The sequence below is a fragment of the Manis pentadactyla genome, chromosome 7 (assembly GCF_030020395.1).
Source record: "Manis pentadactyla isolate mManPen7 chromosome 7, mManPen7.hap1, whole genome shotgun sequence".
Lineage (NCBI taxonomy): Eukaryota > Metazoa > Chordata > Mammalia > Pholidota > Manidae > Manis > Manis pentadactyla.
Genome location: NC_080025.1, coordinates 39,783,187 through 39,799,066, shown reverse-complemented (window position 1 = coordinate 39,799,066; position 15,880 = coordinate 39,783,187). Strand labels below are relative to the sequence as shown.

Below are 15,880 nucleotides of genomic sequence, written 5' to 3'. Positions count from 1 at the left end.
TAGATGGGATTCTGGTGATTGACCTGCCACCATGGGAATAAAGTTCCATATAATTCTTTCACCCCAAGAACATCCCACTGTCATTTCTTTGGTCTCATTGAATCCATAGTAAACTTCTGCAGGATTCATTGTTGACCAAGGAAAAGAACAGGCTGCCCTCATGGGAGGAGTGTTTCAACAGGCTGCCCCTATGGACGGGGAGACATTCAAGTGTCTGCCAGTGGACACGTGGCTTGCCTTCTAGAGGACTGGGCCCCACCCCAAGACTGGAGGCCACACCTGAGCCACTAAAGTTGGCCCTCAGCAAAATAGGGAATTCCTTAGAAAGACAGAGTGCCCGTGAGGTGGCGGTAATGGTGGGCAGTTTTTTCCTCACAATATTGAGAAAGGCTGTAAGCGAGAAAGACGTCTTCCTGCAAAAAGCATGATAAGAGTCGGCACAGGAATGTGAGCTGTGAGGTGCTGTTGAGGAGGGAAAGCACAAAAGGAAATACAGTCTGCTTCTTGAAGGAAGAAGGATATGATAAAGGCAGAAGCAGACAGGAAAGTCAAATAGCTGTGGCAACAACTGAGACCGGAGCAGCGGTTCCAGCCACTGAGGATGAAGCAGAAGCCAGAGACAAAGCAACAAGATAGGCCTGTGTGTCTGCAAGACTTTCTGCTGGAGAAGGTGGGTATTATAAGGCCCACCCAGGGTTCTTTTGGTCAACTCATTTGAGTAGAACTGGTTTGAATACAGCCAGGATGACCACTTGGTGGCAACGGGTCTCCTAAGACTTGAGAATTATTATGATTTGTTGTAATTTGTTATTTGTATGGAATTTGGTTATGGTCTGCTACTCAAAGGGAGAATTTAAAGGGCCCCGTGAAGGTCATGCGGACCCAGATGTGGGTTGATTTGATAAAGGCAGGAGCAGACAGAAAGAAATTGGATGGAAAGTCAAATAGACTATGGTCGGCTCCTATGCTGGGAAGGGGTGCAGGCCACATCTGAGGCACTAAAGTTGGACCCCAGCAAAATAGGAAATTCCTTAGAGAAACAGAGTGCCCGTGAGATGGCGGGAATGGTGGGGAGTTTTTTCCTCACAATGAGAAAGGCTATAAGGGAGAAAGACATCCTCCTGCAGGAAGCATGAGAAGAGGCAGTATGAGAATGTGAGCTGCAAGGTGCCATTGAGGAAGTAAAAAAAATTGTTGGTGATTGAGATGGCGTCACTACCAGGTGCTGTGGAAATGGTATCTAGTGGAGCCATCAGCCCCGGAAGTGGAGGAACAGAGGTTTGATGAACAAGTGGGGGTAGAGGCCCTGCTGGTGCTGGAAGCATCAGCCCCTCCTCGGTTGAAACCCCACCCAGTTGAAAGTTGGTGGAAAGCCCAGAAGAAAATACTGAAAGCATACCCAGTGGTTGTAAAGAAAATAGACACAGCAACCAAGGATTTTTTTTTTTTTAGACAAGCAATGAAATCAGAGGATTGAGGGCACATAGATTGAGAGGCAAGAATCCTGGAGGGGTGGAGTGTGGATAGAGTAAAGGATCCTATGGCCAGGATTCTCACTTGGCCCTGGTTGGCTAGCACTACACACATGTGGGCAATACATTGCTATTGACTCTATTTAAAGAGCCCTGCCCAGTGCTCTGGGTGACACGGTGGCACAGCCACAAGGCTACAAGAGAGCAGAGGCTGGAGTAGGCTGAGATGGCTGCAGGGGCAGAGAGGCCCAGAGGCAGAGACCAGCTTGCTGCATGCAGACTCGTTCTGAGTGGACGGGATTCTAATGATTGACCTACCACAGGGAGAATAAACTTGGGTATAAATCCTTTCACCCCAAGAATGTTCCACTGTCACTTCTCTGGTCTCATTGAATCCATAGTGAACTTTTCTGGGACTGAAATCCATTGGCAAGACAAATGGATATTATCAGCAGGGCTTGAAGTGACCACAACCACAGTCCCCACGATGAGGAGGCTGATAGGCCTGCCATCCTTGGTAATCGCTGGGTGTGTCTGAGTTCCTAAGTGCTGCAGAGTGGTTGAAAATTTCAGCAATGGTTTCTACTTTCGCTGAATTATTCATGTAGGTGCAACAGGTAGTATTAAGATTTGCATGTGCCCCTCCTTCTGAGGCCAGTATGTAGTCCAAAGCAATTTGGTTTTGGTATCCATGACTATACTGGCCAATGAATCTAGGGATTTTCAGATTTCTTGAAGGACCCTCACCCCATTTCATTAGCCAGTTCTTCTAATTCTGTTGTAACATTGGAGAGAATGATTTAATGTTCAATACATACCACTGTGGAGAAAATGGAAGTTCCTATGGCCAGGATCCTCACCTCACCCTAACCTACTTGATGTAACTAGCGTGCTGCTAGGCTACTGCTTCCACAGGCATAGGCATTGACTGAGTGACTGTATAAAGAGCTCTGCCCAATGCTTTGGGTGGAGGCAGAGACGAGGTGGATTATGGACCTGCAGACTGCTGGATGCAGATGATTTTAGTGCTCGACCTACTGCCATGAGCATAAAGCTGGGTATAAACCCTTTTACCCCAAGACTGTTCTGTTGTCATTTCTTGGTCTCACTGAATCTATAGTGAACTAGCCCAGGGCTGAAACCCTCAGTCAAGACACCCACCCACAGGAAATAGTATTAAAATCTTTTCTTCCCCAAGTAAAGACATTATCCAGGAGGCCCCAGCAGCTGCACGAAGGGATGGCTGTTTCATTGAAGATTTGGAAATTAGTTATCATGTATCCCAGAGAGCACATTCCATATATGAGGTAGAGACTAAGACTTGAGTGGCTATAGTATGTGAGGCATTAGCACAAACTGCGTGGCCACTGCAGGAAGTTGTTGCAAAGGAACATAAGAAGACTATAGCTTTAGGGTCACATATGGTAGCAGAATTATTGCCTGTGTAGGGTTTGAGGGTAGTGCAAGATGTGAAGCTTGCAGACCACCACTAACTAAAATAGAGCTTCCAGAGTTTGCACAGTATAGATGGTTCTCTGGTTCAATTTCCAAATCCTATGGTACCCTGGCAGCTGAAGGGCTTGTGTTTGGGGGTAGCAATATATAAGCAGGCAGTGAGGCCATTAACAAGTTTTACAAGAGCAAAGGGGTGGCCATGGTAAGGGGGTAAAAAGGGGAAACTAGCTTATTATAGCAGGAGTTGTTTGACAGCTGAGACTCAAAATACATGGAGGTGGTGGGGCACTGGCCACTTGAGGGTGTCTGTGTCACACCCAACAATTTTTAATATCCCCTGTCCCGAGAGCTGGGTTGTTCAGATTAGAGAATTTTTGGTCCATAGTTACTGTTTCAGTGTTATGATTGGTAAAGAGTTGGTTAGGTTTACAAAAGGAGGAAAAGCAGCCTCATGGTGATGTGCCAGATTCAACAGTGAGTCAAGAGGCAAAGCAAAATATGTACTTATCTACTATTGCTTTCTTCTGAAGAGAAGCTTTAAGTCTTCCACTTGTCACAGGTCTAGACTGGCTGTTTTTCCTTAGGTTCAAAAGGGATCCATGGCTTGGCCCATGTGTGATGAATCCAGCTAGTGATTTGGGCACCTTAATAGCAGTAGGAAAAGATAAGAGCACTGGATAAGGTCCCTTCCAGGTTGGTTGTAATTGAAAGGCCAGAGAGCCATCCTTCCATACTTTGATTAGAACCTGGGTTCTTGTGGATATAAGGGGTCATTTGGGTTTATTGGGGGTGCCCATGATAACCCATATTCCCTTAGGGCCTGCTGGAATTGGCTTAATGAACTTGCACATGAATGTAGAGCTAAGGCTTCTGAGTCAAGGAGAATCTCTGATCAAATGACAGGATGCCCATACAGTGCCTCAAACAGGCTGAATGCTAAGGATGCCTTGGGTGCTACCCTACCTCCTAAGAAGGAGGGCAATTGGGAGTGCCTCTGTCTACTTAAGGGAAGTCTCCTGGGTGATTTTACTTATGGTTGATTTTAAGAGTGGGTTGGACCCTTCCACCTTCCCAGAGGATTGGGGTTGCCAGGAGCAGTGTAAGTGGCATCTAATTCCTAGAGCCTTAGACACATTCTGAACAATGGAAGCTGTGAAGACAGGGCCACTGTCACTCTGAAGGGAGAGTGGAAGCCAAACCTGGGAATAATCTCATGCAACAGATTGCTGTCTGCCTGGACTTCTCAGTGTGAGTGGGAAGACCTCTCTCCATCCTGTGAAGGTGTCTACACACACCAGTAGGTACTTAAACTGCTGGGTGGGAGGCATTGGTGTAAACTCTATTACCACTCTTCCTCCCATGTATGTCCCTGCTCACTGAATGGCCTGGACCGGGGAGGGCTTTCAGGCCTCTTGTGGGTCACTGAGGGCACAAGTGGGGCAGGCTTTACACCTGGTCAGTGACCTTAGGCAAGTCCCTTCCTGTGAACACCAGAGATGTTACAGTGACAAGGGCATTAATCCCTAGATGGGAAGCATCATGTTAGGATTTTAAGACTTCCCAAAGGAGGTTTTGGGGAAGAAAAAGAACATTTTCTTTTTTAATCCTTCCTGAGGCAGGTGCTCAAGCCCCTTCTGCTGCACACAGGTCCTTCCCTCTGGTGTGCAGGTGGGAGTGGGCAGGGCCTCCGATCTGGTGCTGGAGCAGCCAGAAGGGGCTCCTGCAAGGCTGCCCATTCAGCAGTTGCATCTGCCATTCAGTTCCCTTTGGCCACTGTAGTGTCCCCCTTTGGTGGCCTCTGCAGTATACAATGGCCACTGATCTGGGCAGCAAGGCTGTCTCCAAGAGGCGGTTGATCTGGTCAGGACACTGATGGGAGAGTCTCAGGAAGTTAGAAATCTTCATTCCTGCTATAGGGTCGCGTGTGCGTGGAGGATGAGGAAGGCCGACTTGGATGTTGTGTTACTCGCTCAGCTGGTTCAAGGGCTCTAGTCAGAGCAACAAGTTCAGCCCTGGGTAGAAATGCTGGGGAATAGGGACCGGGCTTCTCTTGTCCTGGAGTCAGAGACCACGGCGTATCCAGCTGCTCACCTCCCATCTGACATAAAACTACCCCCACTGGTGAACCGAATTTCACCAGGATTGTTCAAGGGCTGGTCAGTCAGATCAGACAGGGGCTAGTGGCTGAGGAGAGCATTTCTTCACAAGAATGAAGTGGAAGTGTCTCCTTGGAAGACAGCAGCAGAGTAGCAGGGTTTAAAGCATTACAGGCAGAGACAACAATCTCTGGGTTGTCTAGAGGAGGGCCTGATACTGGAGTATCCCATTGCCATACAGCCATGGATTTTGTTCTGTAATAGGGGAGCCTGTTGAGGTTGGTGAGAGCCTGAAGGGGAGCCCCAAGGTGAACTTGCAAGTCTCCCCACAAGCAGGGCAAGAGTGGCTAGAATCTTCAGGCAGCCTGGCCATCCTCAGAACACTGCATCATCTCAGACAGTATCCCAGGGGCCTCTGTTCTGGACCTGGTGTCTGGATTATTACTCCTAGGGCCACGCCTTCCCTTTCATGCAAATATAAGTGAAAAGGTTTGAAAGGCTGGTCAGTCCCAGAGGAGGTGCCTGAAGCAGGAGATCTTTTAAGTGCTGTAATGATTTTTGCTTTTCAGGTCCCCAAAAAGGAGTTCCTGATCATCTTTTCCTTTTAAACAGTCATATAAGAGCTTGGCTATTAAGCCATAATTTGGCATCCAAATTTGACAGTACCTCGTGAGCCCTGGGAAAGCCCTGTGCTGCTTACAGGCAGCCAGCGCTTGTAACTGGGTGGTGCCCTGGTTATGGTCGGAGGAAAGGCTCTGTCTGCTGGGTGTCAGCTGGATCCCTAAGTAGGAGACCTTTTGTTGTACTAGTTAGGCTTTAGATTGGAATACTCTGTACCCACACTCTGTCAGAAAACTTACGGCCTGGATGGTGTGTTCTTGGGCCTTAGCTTGGGTGGGCAAGTAGATAAGGAGATCATCTATATATCACAGGATGGTGCCCTCTAGTTGTAAGTCTTATAAATCCTGAGAGAAGGCCTGTCCATATAGGTGGGGGCTGTCTCACATGCCCTGTAGCAACATAGTCCAGGTTAATTGTCAGTGGGAAGTACTTAGAGTATTCCATTCAAAGGCAAAAAAATAGTGTGAGTGGGGACTTAGTGGGATACAGAAAAAGACATCCTCAATATTTAGGATGCTGAAACAGGAGGTCTTTGGAAGGATGGTTCCCAGTGAAGTATAGGGATTTGGAACCACTGGATGAAGGGGAATTACTGCTTCCTTTATCATCCTTAACTCTTGTACAGTAAGAGCCTCTCTTTCTTATGGCAGAATTGGGGTGTTGCAGGGAGAGCTAGTGGGCATAAAGAGTCCATGTTGGATAAGCAAAGATATTAAAGGCTGAAGGTCCCTTTGAGCCTGTGACCTGATGGGATATTGTTTTTGATTTGGGAACTTAGTAAGATCCCTGAGCTCAACTATCACAGGGAGGCCTGAATGGCTCTCCCAGGAATGCCATGGTCCCAGAGGTTAGGGTTGATAGCATGCTCTCCAGTCTTTGGACTCTGTCCTGGTTCTCCTTCTCAGTCAGAACAAGCATTTGTAAGGGAATCTGATGCAAGGGCCATTCTCCCAGAGTGACTCGAATTCCCAGTTTTTGTGGAATATCCCAGCCTAACCATGAGCTGGGACATTCAGGCATTCCCAGGAAGCTGGGAAAAGGCATGGCCTCCCACAGACAGCATTGTCCAGTCTGGTTACAATGAGATGCCTTGCCTCAGTCAGGACCCTGGGGGTGTGGGAACCTTTGTGAGAAAGGGAAGGGACCCAGTGTCCAAATGATTGTGAGAATGAATCAGGGTGAGTCCAACATCATTTCTATGAAGAAGTTTAAAGCACAGGTTGTCCTGATAGCTCTGAAGTGTCACCTTTGTGTGCACATGTGCTGCGCAATTTATTTCTGAAGTTACCTGTTTAGATAGATACTAACTTTATCAATTGGTTAAAATATAGATCTCAAACTTACAGGTACCAAAGTATCTTATTAGGGTAGCATGAATTTGTTGTATTAACTATTTAAATAGCTATGTTTTAGCTACCAACCATTAGTTGACTACATAGATGCTCCATTCGAGGCTTATCTCCAAGAGGAACTGAAGATTAAGCACTCTCTTTAACTACCATGATTCTTGCATCCACGTGTGCATGTACTTCATCTCACCCACGAGCCACTCTCTGAAGACCTGGACCTCTTAACCATGAAGAGCCTTGACAGCAGGGTGGGTTTGGAAAAGGGATAAAGTCAGCATGCATTAATGTTCATTTTGAACTATTAAAATCTCTTTATGATGAGTATACCTATCACAACTTTTATTCTGTACATTCTGAAAGTATTTCATATCTATCTTAGGTTATATTCCAGAGAAATTCTTTCTGGAAGATGAGATGTGAAAATAGTATTTATTGGACACTAATTTTACTTTGTGGCACTATTGAGTGAGAAGAATTGACAGAGATTAAGGTCTGATGTGTTGTCATGTATTATGTAAATGATGTCTTACTTTGAACCATCCCAAGAGAACCTATTTTTGATTTTCTGAGCTAATGAGCTATACTTAAATTAAGGGACCTATAAAAATATATAATCTGCAAATGTTACTTCAGATTTTTTTATTTAAAAGATGGCTGAAGACTGCTGTCTTATACTAAAAAAAATCTCCAGTTTTCCTGTAAACTCTGATGGTTTGACAATTGCAGGTTTCATCATCCAGGCTAATAATTTTGTAAGACAGGATTCAGAAAAAAGGCACGCTGGCCATGTCTGCTTTCTATATAGAGATCAGCATGGAAAGCATGAAGGCCTGCTAGTGAAGCCTTGGTACACAGATTGATTTTTGACTAGTTGCACGGTCCCCTAGCTTTAGCAAAACCTGATGAAGCTTATTTGAAAGTCTGGTCATCTGATCAGATGTTCTGACCATTTAGCCAGTAACTGTTGTAGTTGAGTCTGATTTTTGTGGAAATTCATATTAATTAAAGGAGCATAAAAACAAGAGTGTTCACCTTCGTCATCACCGATCAGAAGCTCCAAATGGCATGGTTTTGTGTAAAGGTCATAGAAGCTGGTGTTGGTAGAGACTGGTTGTAAATATGGGCTCCGTCACTTAATAGCTATGTTTTCTTGGGTAAATCTCTTTAGCCCTCTGAGCCTCAGATTCCCCATCACTAAAATAAAAACTAGGAAGAATACCTATCTCAAGCAGCAGATGTGAGGATTAATTAAATTGCTAGTTGGTCTTTTATTCTTAAAAGAAGAATACTGGCACAGAAGTTACCTTATCTTATGCATTGAGTGCCAGGTTGCCATCCCTGGGCACACCTGTTACTTTTCCTTCCCAGGTAGATAGATCAGTGTTACATTTATCTTTCAGTCCACACTGTGTCCTCCCAGCACATTTGTAGTGTTCCTGGTTCCAGGAGTACCTCAGCTGTGTGTACTCACAGTGAGCCTGCAGACATCCTCCCCCAACTAGGGCCTGTGCCAAGGCTGGGCTGGGCCTGTGGTTCTTACTGTGATCACAGGATGCACTTCAGCAAGAAACCATCTAGGAACTTTGGAAAATAAGATTTGTTACTCATGGATCCTGGAGGGTGCACAGCACACCCAAGGGTCACACAGAGGTCAGGAGAAGGGAGAGAGGCAAGCATGAACCTGGGTTTGGCCTTTATCTGAGGGTGGGGTGTCTAGGGTTCTTGAGCTTATGCTTCACTAAGCAAATGTAAAGCATCAGGGGGAGAATTAGGGCAAGAGAAGGGAGAAGTGGCCCCATTCAGGGATCAGTACCCAGGCTATGCAGGCTTTCTAAAAGGGGGACTTGAGGCGTGGCAGTGGCCTGGTTCCTCATTTGTTGTTTTGCTAGCAGCTGTGTTGACTGCTGGTGACACGGCATTCCATGTGGATGTTGCGATGGGGGCCTCAGCAATCAAACAGCTTATTGTCAGTCACTTACACTAAAGCCCTATTCTGTTTTTTATTGTGGAAGCAATTATAAGCTATTAACTTGGCATAATTTATTGAATACCTAAGTATTTAATATTGAAACAAGAACTAGGCATCACATTTTTATGTTTTGACAAACTTAACATGAAAGTTATTTACCCACAATTGTTGGGAAGTCTTCTGCCACACATTTCATGGATATTTAGAAAAATCTATATCTTATCTGGAGATGTTTAAGAGTAATAAATCCAAATATACACAGCAAATCAGTGTGGAATTGGAAAAAGAAAGACATTTAAGAATAGAATAGGAATTATGATTTTTACCTTTCACTCTTGCTCTGAAAATTACATTGATACCTCACTGTCTTGACACATATGACTAGTTGGCCTGAAGTTTTTCACTAAAAACAAACTAAATAAAAAACAAAAAAACAAAAATCTACAGACCCCTAAATCAGTGGAGACATTACTCTTTTGTGGGTACATTAATCTAACAGAACTAGCTTTATAGGCTTGTCTGTCTTCATGACCCCACCTCTCTTCTTTTGTGGCCAGTAATAAGTTAATGCTGAGAAAGTTATTCCTGTGAGTCATGAACATTTTTCATTGGTATATATAAAGTCTCCTTCCTTAGACAACCCAATGAATGAGAGTCTCTGATGACATGGGGCAGATCAAATGGATTCATCGGGAAAATGGGACCTGCTGCGTGAGAGGCTGCAGACCTAACCTGTCCCAAGTGTTGCTGGGGGATCAATCCCCCATTACCTAGTGTTTAGATTAAGAAATAAAACATCCTTAGTGATTTAAGCAGGCATTTCTGCTCACTGCCTACATTTACTTATTTTGTGTATGACAGAACTAGAAGAGATTTTGAGAAGAGAAAAGAAAATGTGAGATTCCTAAACCTATTCAGAGGAAATATTGTAAGAGCTCCTTTGTAAACGCAGTTATTGCAAGGTGGCTTCTGCAGGAATGATTGCATAGAGGTGTCTGGGAAGAACGATAGCCAGCACTTGTCTAGGTCAGGAGTCGGCAAGGCTTCCCAGGCCATGTGGTCTCATGTAACCTTTCATCTCTGCTACTGTGGCATGAAAGCGGTCGTAGACCATGTGTTAAGTGAGTGGGCCAGCTGTGTTCCAGCACATCTCTATGTATATCAACAGGTGGTAAACTGGACCATAGGTTGCCCATCCCCTGACCCAGGTTAAGAAAATTTGTGAAAGACTGAATGGATTTGAAAGCACAAACTACAGGATTAAAAAACAAATCCTTAATTATGAGATTTGTTTTTCTTTATTCTTACTAGGTGAACATTATACCAGTGATTCCCAAAGCAGATGCAATTTCTGAAACTGAATTACAGAAGTTTAAGATCAAGCTCCTGAGTGAATTGGTCAGCAATGGCATCCAGATATACCAGATCCCAATAGATGATGAAACTATTGCTAAAATCGATGCTGTAATGAATGTGGGCTCCTAATTGAATAGATTCTGTTTTACATGTGAAAAATATTATTTGTAAGTAACAGTGCTACAAATATGTTTTCACTTGTTTCTTCAAAAACACTTCAAACAAACTGAATTTTTCAAAAGTTCAGTATAGGAAATGTTTATTTTCTAGAGCTGGAAAAAGTATGACAATGTTTTGGAGCATATTTTCTTTTCTTCCCACTTTCACCTAAAGTAATGCATTTGTGAGGTGGGAATACACTTTTGTGGAATCATACTTAATGCCCTAGAAAGATGCCTTTTTATTCTCTCTTTAAAAACATGGAGGCCTATGGGGGGTCAGGGGGTTGCCTTTGAGGTTTTGGGGCAATGCAAAGAGCAAAGAAGACAGGAGTTGTCATGGAGGGTGCTCAAAGAGGCCACTTTATTCTGCATAAAGCTGTACTCTTTATACTGCTATACTGCTAATTCATGGTTACAGAAGTGTTGAAGACATGCATGCATGTGACCTTCATGGCCAAGTGTCTAGCCTTCAAGGCCCTTATCTAGCTCCTTTCCCATGGGTACAACATGCTGTGTTTTCAGGTTTCTCAAGGCCAGGTTTCTCAAGGCCAGACATATTTGGGGTGAAGCAGCAGCCACCTTCTTCATAGAACACTAGGGAAACTAGAGGGAAGGGTACCTTACCTACAAGGCCTCCCTTGGAATGCTTTGGAACCTTAAAACCTTTGAGGAGGTCTTTCTGATATGATATTAAAGCTCATTCTCTCCTACAGTGTCATACATATGTATTAAACATTCACATAACAATTAATGTAATTGAAGATAACTCAGTTCTTTGTGTTACTTTCTTGAGGCTGCCAAATTTGTGAAATAGTTGGTTATATTTTGAAAAATAATTGGTTAGTCAGACAGACTTAATGATAAGGTCTTCTGGGAGTTGCTAACCTCCCTAAGACTTTATCTACAAAATGCGCTAACTAAAACTATGTTAAGGAATGTTAAGAGTACAGCCGTTGTTCACTACCTAACACAGTGACCTTCAGTAACTGCTCATTCCATTCCTCCTCTCTTCCTTTTGTGATTTTTCATATTCCATTTATATTAAAATACTTAAACTAAATGTATAAAAAACGTTGTTTGAAATGTGTTCTCCCCTGCTGGTTAGATCTGCAAATCCTGGTTGTATGTCAGGAATTAAATGTGGCGCCATGATTTCTGTGTCTCCCGAGCAGTGGGGAACAAGATGCAGTGCCATTTTGTGAAGCTGAGGGGGGTGTGCACATGCCTGGAGGACCCACAGGAGCAGACGCTCGGGTGTCACTCCGGTTGACTGGCACCACAAGCTGGGTGCCAGAGGCTTTGCCGATGTGGACCCAGAGAAGCAGCTGCTCAGGTGAGCATCCCACCGCCAGTGATGCATGTTGGCGGGGTGGTGCCGTGAGGAAGGAGCAACTGGTGGGCATCTCTCCTCCATGGCCCCCTTGCTGTTGGATGGTCTCTAAGTCCTCGTCTTACCCAAGGAGTGAAGTGGAAGGGGATCACATGGCAAAAGCCCACTGTTTACACAATGCTCAAGTGAGTAACTAAAGGAAAACTCATTATTTGTTTTTATCTTTTTATTTATCTGAAAAGGATAAAAGTATATTTCTATTAAAAGGAAAGTTGGAATGTGGTCCTATTAAATAAACTAAAACTGTTGTTTTGTATTGTGGGTAAAATTGCGTATTTCCAGAATCTCTTACCTGGCATGAGCACATCTCCGTATCAATAGGTGTTTCCTAAAGGTGGACAGAAGCAGTCCATCTCCATAGCAGTAGGTAATTACAAGGGCGAGCAAGGACATATCTGGATGGGAAGATTGGGTGGGGTCCCTTCTGCAGCTGGGTTGCAAAAGATATGGGTGAGCAGAAGTGGATGACTGCTTGTAGCAATAAATGAGTTTCTCCCACTTTATTTCTCCCTTTGACTGATTTTGGTTTCAAAGGTATTTTGCTCTGGGATTTTGCCCCAGTAGTTATATGTATAGGATTGTAAGTCCAGGGAGAGGAAATCCAAAGGCAAAATACCTCTAAAAACCCAAATCAGTCAAAGGGAGATTTAAAGTTTAAAACCCATTTATTGATTACAAATTATACCCATTGATATGGGGATGAACTTCCCTCCACCCCTGAGGAATAATGCAAATGCACTAAAGCCATACTTCTTTCCACCTCTGAATGCCTGTTGATATGCAGATGTACTAAAGCCAGGTGAGATATTCTGGAAATATTACAAGTTTACCCACAAGCCACCCCTCCAGAAATCTCGCCTTACAATTTACTCGATCCCCCTCTTCCGACCAATCTAATAACATACAATAGCAACAGCAATAAAATCATGATAATCCTCAAGCCAGAGGATTCAGCCTATGCAGATTAAGTAAATATACTTTACAGCACAATCTCTCACTAAGCACAAAATATGTTTCAACACTTTTTTACTCATTCTAACAACCATGCTAGATTACTCACAAAACTTCTACCGAATATTAGACAAAGTCAGACCTTTCTTTAAGCATTTTTTTCTTGACAACAGCAATATAATCATGGTAATTCTCAAGCCAGAGGATTCAGCTAGGTTCAAAGTCCCATGCAGATTAAGTCCAAAGCTCGTCCATTCCGGCTATTACACAGCAGCTGCAGCCAGGGGGGCGCATCCAGGACACAAGGACTGTAGAAGCAAATAACCGTGATTTTGGGGGCCACTTTGCTGTTATTCCAGGAATAGCCAGGAGGCCAGCTTCCAGGCTTTTCCCCAAGGTGCCAGAAGAGCCAGCCATCTCTGGTCCATGTGTCAAAATGTCCAGGGCCATGTCCATTTTGTTCCTAATTGCTGCACCCATCCTTGCAATGCATATCTGTTGTGCCCAAAGTTGTGAATCCCAGAAGACTACCAAGGAGCCAACACCGATGCAAAAGCAAAGAGCCTTTGTTCGAGCTAGCTTGAGCTCAATCTCTCATCTACACCAACGCAGTGGCAAGATGCCAGAGAAAAGAGAGTGAGTTTCAATACTACAAAGGTTTTATGGGGTTCTAGGGCAGTTGGTGGGGTGATGGTCGTGGCTCTGGCTCATTGGCTGGATCTAGGAGTAGTTGGTGGGGTGATAGGTGGTGGCTCTGGTCAATTGGCAGGGTCTAAGGGTGGTGGGTGGGCTCCTTGCTGACTGGAGAGGAGAGAGACCAAGCTCTGATTGGCTGAAATAGGATCCAGGTCCCGATTGGCTGAAATAGAATCTGGGAGCTTGCCCTTTCACATCCAATAAAGTGGGTACCTTGATCACTCTCAATCACTGGCGACCAGCCATAGGCTGCAAAAAGATGCTCTAGGCCCCTCTTGGTGGTTTGCTGATCAGCACAACATGCAGGGCACTCCTTCTGGGCTTGGCTAACTTCTTCAAAGGTCAATGGCAAGCCCCACCAATGGGCCCACATTGTCTTTTGCCCCGCATGCAACAAATGCTGATGTTGCCATTGGGCCACATCAGAGGCAGGCATTCTTTCTAGCCAGCGCACCTGGGCCAGTGTATCTGCTTCATCATTCCCTGGGGATGCCAAAAACAAGTGGCCAGTCACATGATATATGGTAGGTGTCTGTGCCACGTCACTCCCTGGCCTTTGGGTTCAGTCTTGCACCCACCCTGTGATGGGATAGGTAGTTATTACCTTGGTCGGAACTGTTCCGGCAATGGGCTCCATAGCCAGCAAGGTGTGGTAGACAGGAGCCAGTTGCTTCTCTAGCAAGGTGACCCGGACCTCTGCTCCTTTCCATGGTTGTGACCAGGCTCCAGCTGGCAGCAGGAGCAGCAGCAGTGACAGAAGCAGTAGCCTTAGGCTCGGGCCATGGGCCGGGGTCGATGTGGCCAGCAGCAATGGTGGTGCCTCATAACCACACAAGTGTAATCATACTTCCCTTGGTGCAAGCGCCACTTCTCCCCATCATTTCTAGGGGTGGCCCTCCCAAAGGTCGCACCCATTAGGACAGATTTTGGGTTCAGAGGAATCCTGCAGACTGCACCATATGTAAGTCCGGGGAAGAGGAAATCCCAGGGCAAAATACCTCTAAAAACCAAAATCAGTCAAAGGGAGAAATAAAGTTTAAAACCCGTTTAGTGCTTACAAACTACAGTCTGGACCCTTCCCTCTTTCCTGCTCCAGCCGCAGCAGCCGGCCTCCCCTTCACCTCTCAGGTACAGAAAAACCTCCACTTCCCAGGTAATCACCCATAGATATGGAGATGAACTTCTCTCCACCCCTGAGGAATGATGCAAATTCACTAAAGCCATACTTCTTTCCACCTCTGAATGCCTATTGATATGCAGATGTACTAAAGCCAGGTGAGATATTCTGGAAATACTACAGTTTTACCCACAGTGATGAGTTTTGGAATGCTTTAAATTTAGGAAAATATCTTGTAAAGGGGAATGAAAGTACTTGCAGGCAGGCAGAGATTGGATTGTTTCCTAACATTTTGTAGTGGAGCTACAAGAATTTTAGAACCTGATAAACTTCTTGCTCAGCGATCAGAGCATAAAATGTTATTATAAACTTGCTTGGTAATACTATATGCTGCTACATTCCTGACTTTTTTTATTAAGATGTGTAAATGTGAAACTCTAATCCCTAACTAAATCAAATTTGACTTGATGTAGCATTCCAGAACAGTTTTTGCACGGGGAAAAGCATGAGATCCTGAAGACAAACTGAAAGGGTATCTCGCCGTGACCCGCCTTACCCAGAATGACTCAGGAGACACAGGCCCACGCAAGAGATTTTATTATCTGAAAGAGATAGTGGCTGCCCCAGAGGGGGGTGGAGAGAGACAGAGAGAGAGAGAGAGAGGGAGCAGCAGAGAGAACAGCGGGACAGAGAGACAGAGACAAAGAGAGAGGGCAGCAGAGAGACAGACAGAGACACAGAGACAGAGACAGCAGCGAGACAGACAGACACACAAAGACAGAGAGCAGTAGAGACAGACAGAGAGAGGGAGGGCAGCAGCGTGGTGCCTTTTATTGTGGCTATCCTCTCGGCCTGTTGCCTTGGGGGAGGGTCGGGATGTTTAGAGATAAGGCGGGGTAAACCCAGGCAAGCCCCAGGCAAGCCCAGGAATAATTCTCACCAGTTTATGTGCTTGGGACCATGGGGCAAATGGAGGATAAATTACTATATTCATACACAAACATTATTTGAAACTCTTATGAAATGAAGGATTCCTTTTCCATATCGTTATGTTCATTTCAGGCATTTCCCTGGCCGTTAGTATTTGCATCAGAGTAAATGCAAGGAGGGAGGGGGCATTAAACAGATGCTACAATTGCATATGACGTGTGGAAAGATTCAATGATAGATGAAGTTGCATTCTCAATTTTTTCAGTCTGTGGATTTAATTAGTGTTTCAGCTCTGGTAACATAGTAAATTGAGAATT

General features: G+C 44.8%; 1 pseudogene; it reads left to right on the top strand.

The window, feature by feature from the left end:
* The first annotated feature begins 4,737 nt into the window (after positions 1–4,737).
* On the top strand, positions 4,738–10,970 carry LOC130684345 (septin-10-like; annotated as a pseudogene).
* The last annotated feature ends 4,910 nt before the right edge of the window (positions 10,971–15,880 follow it).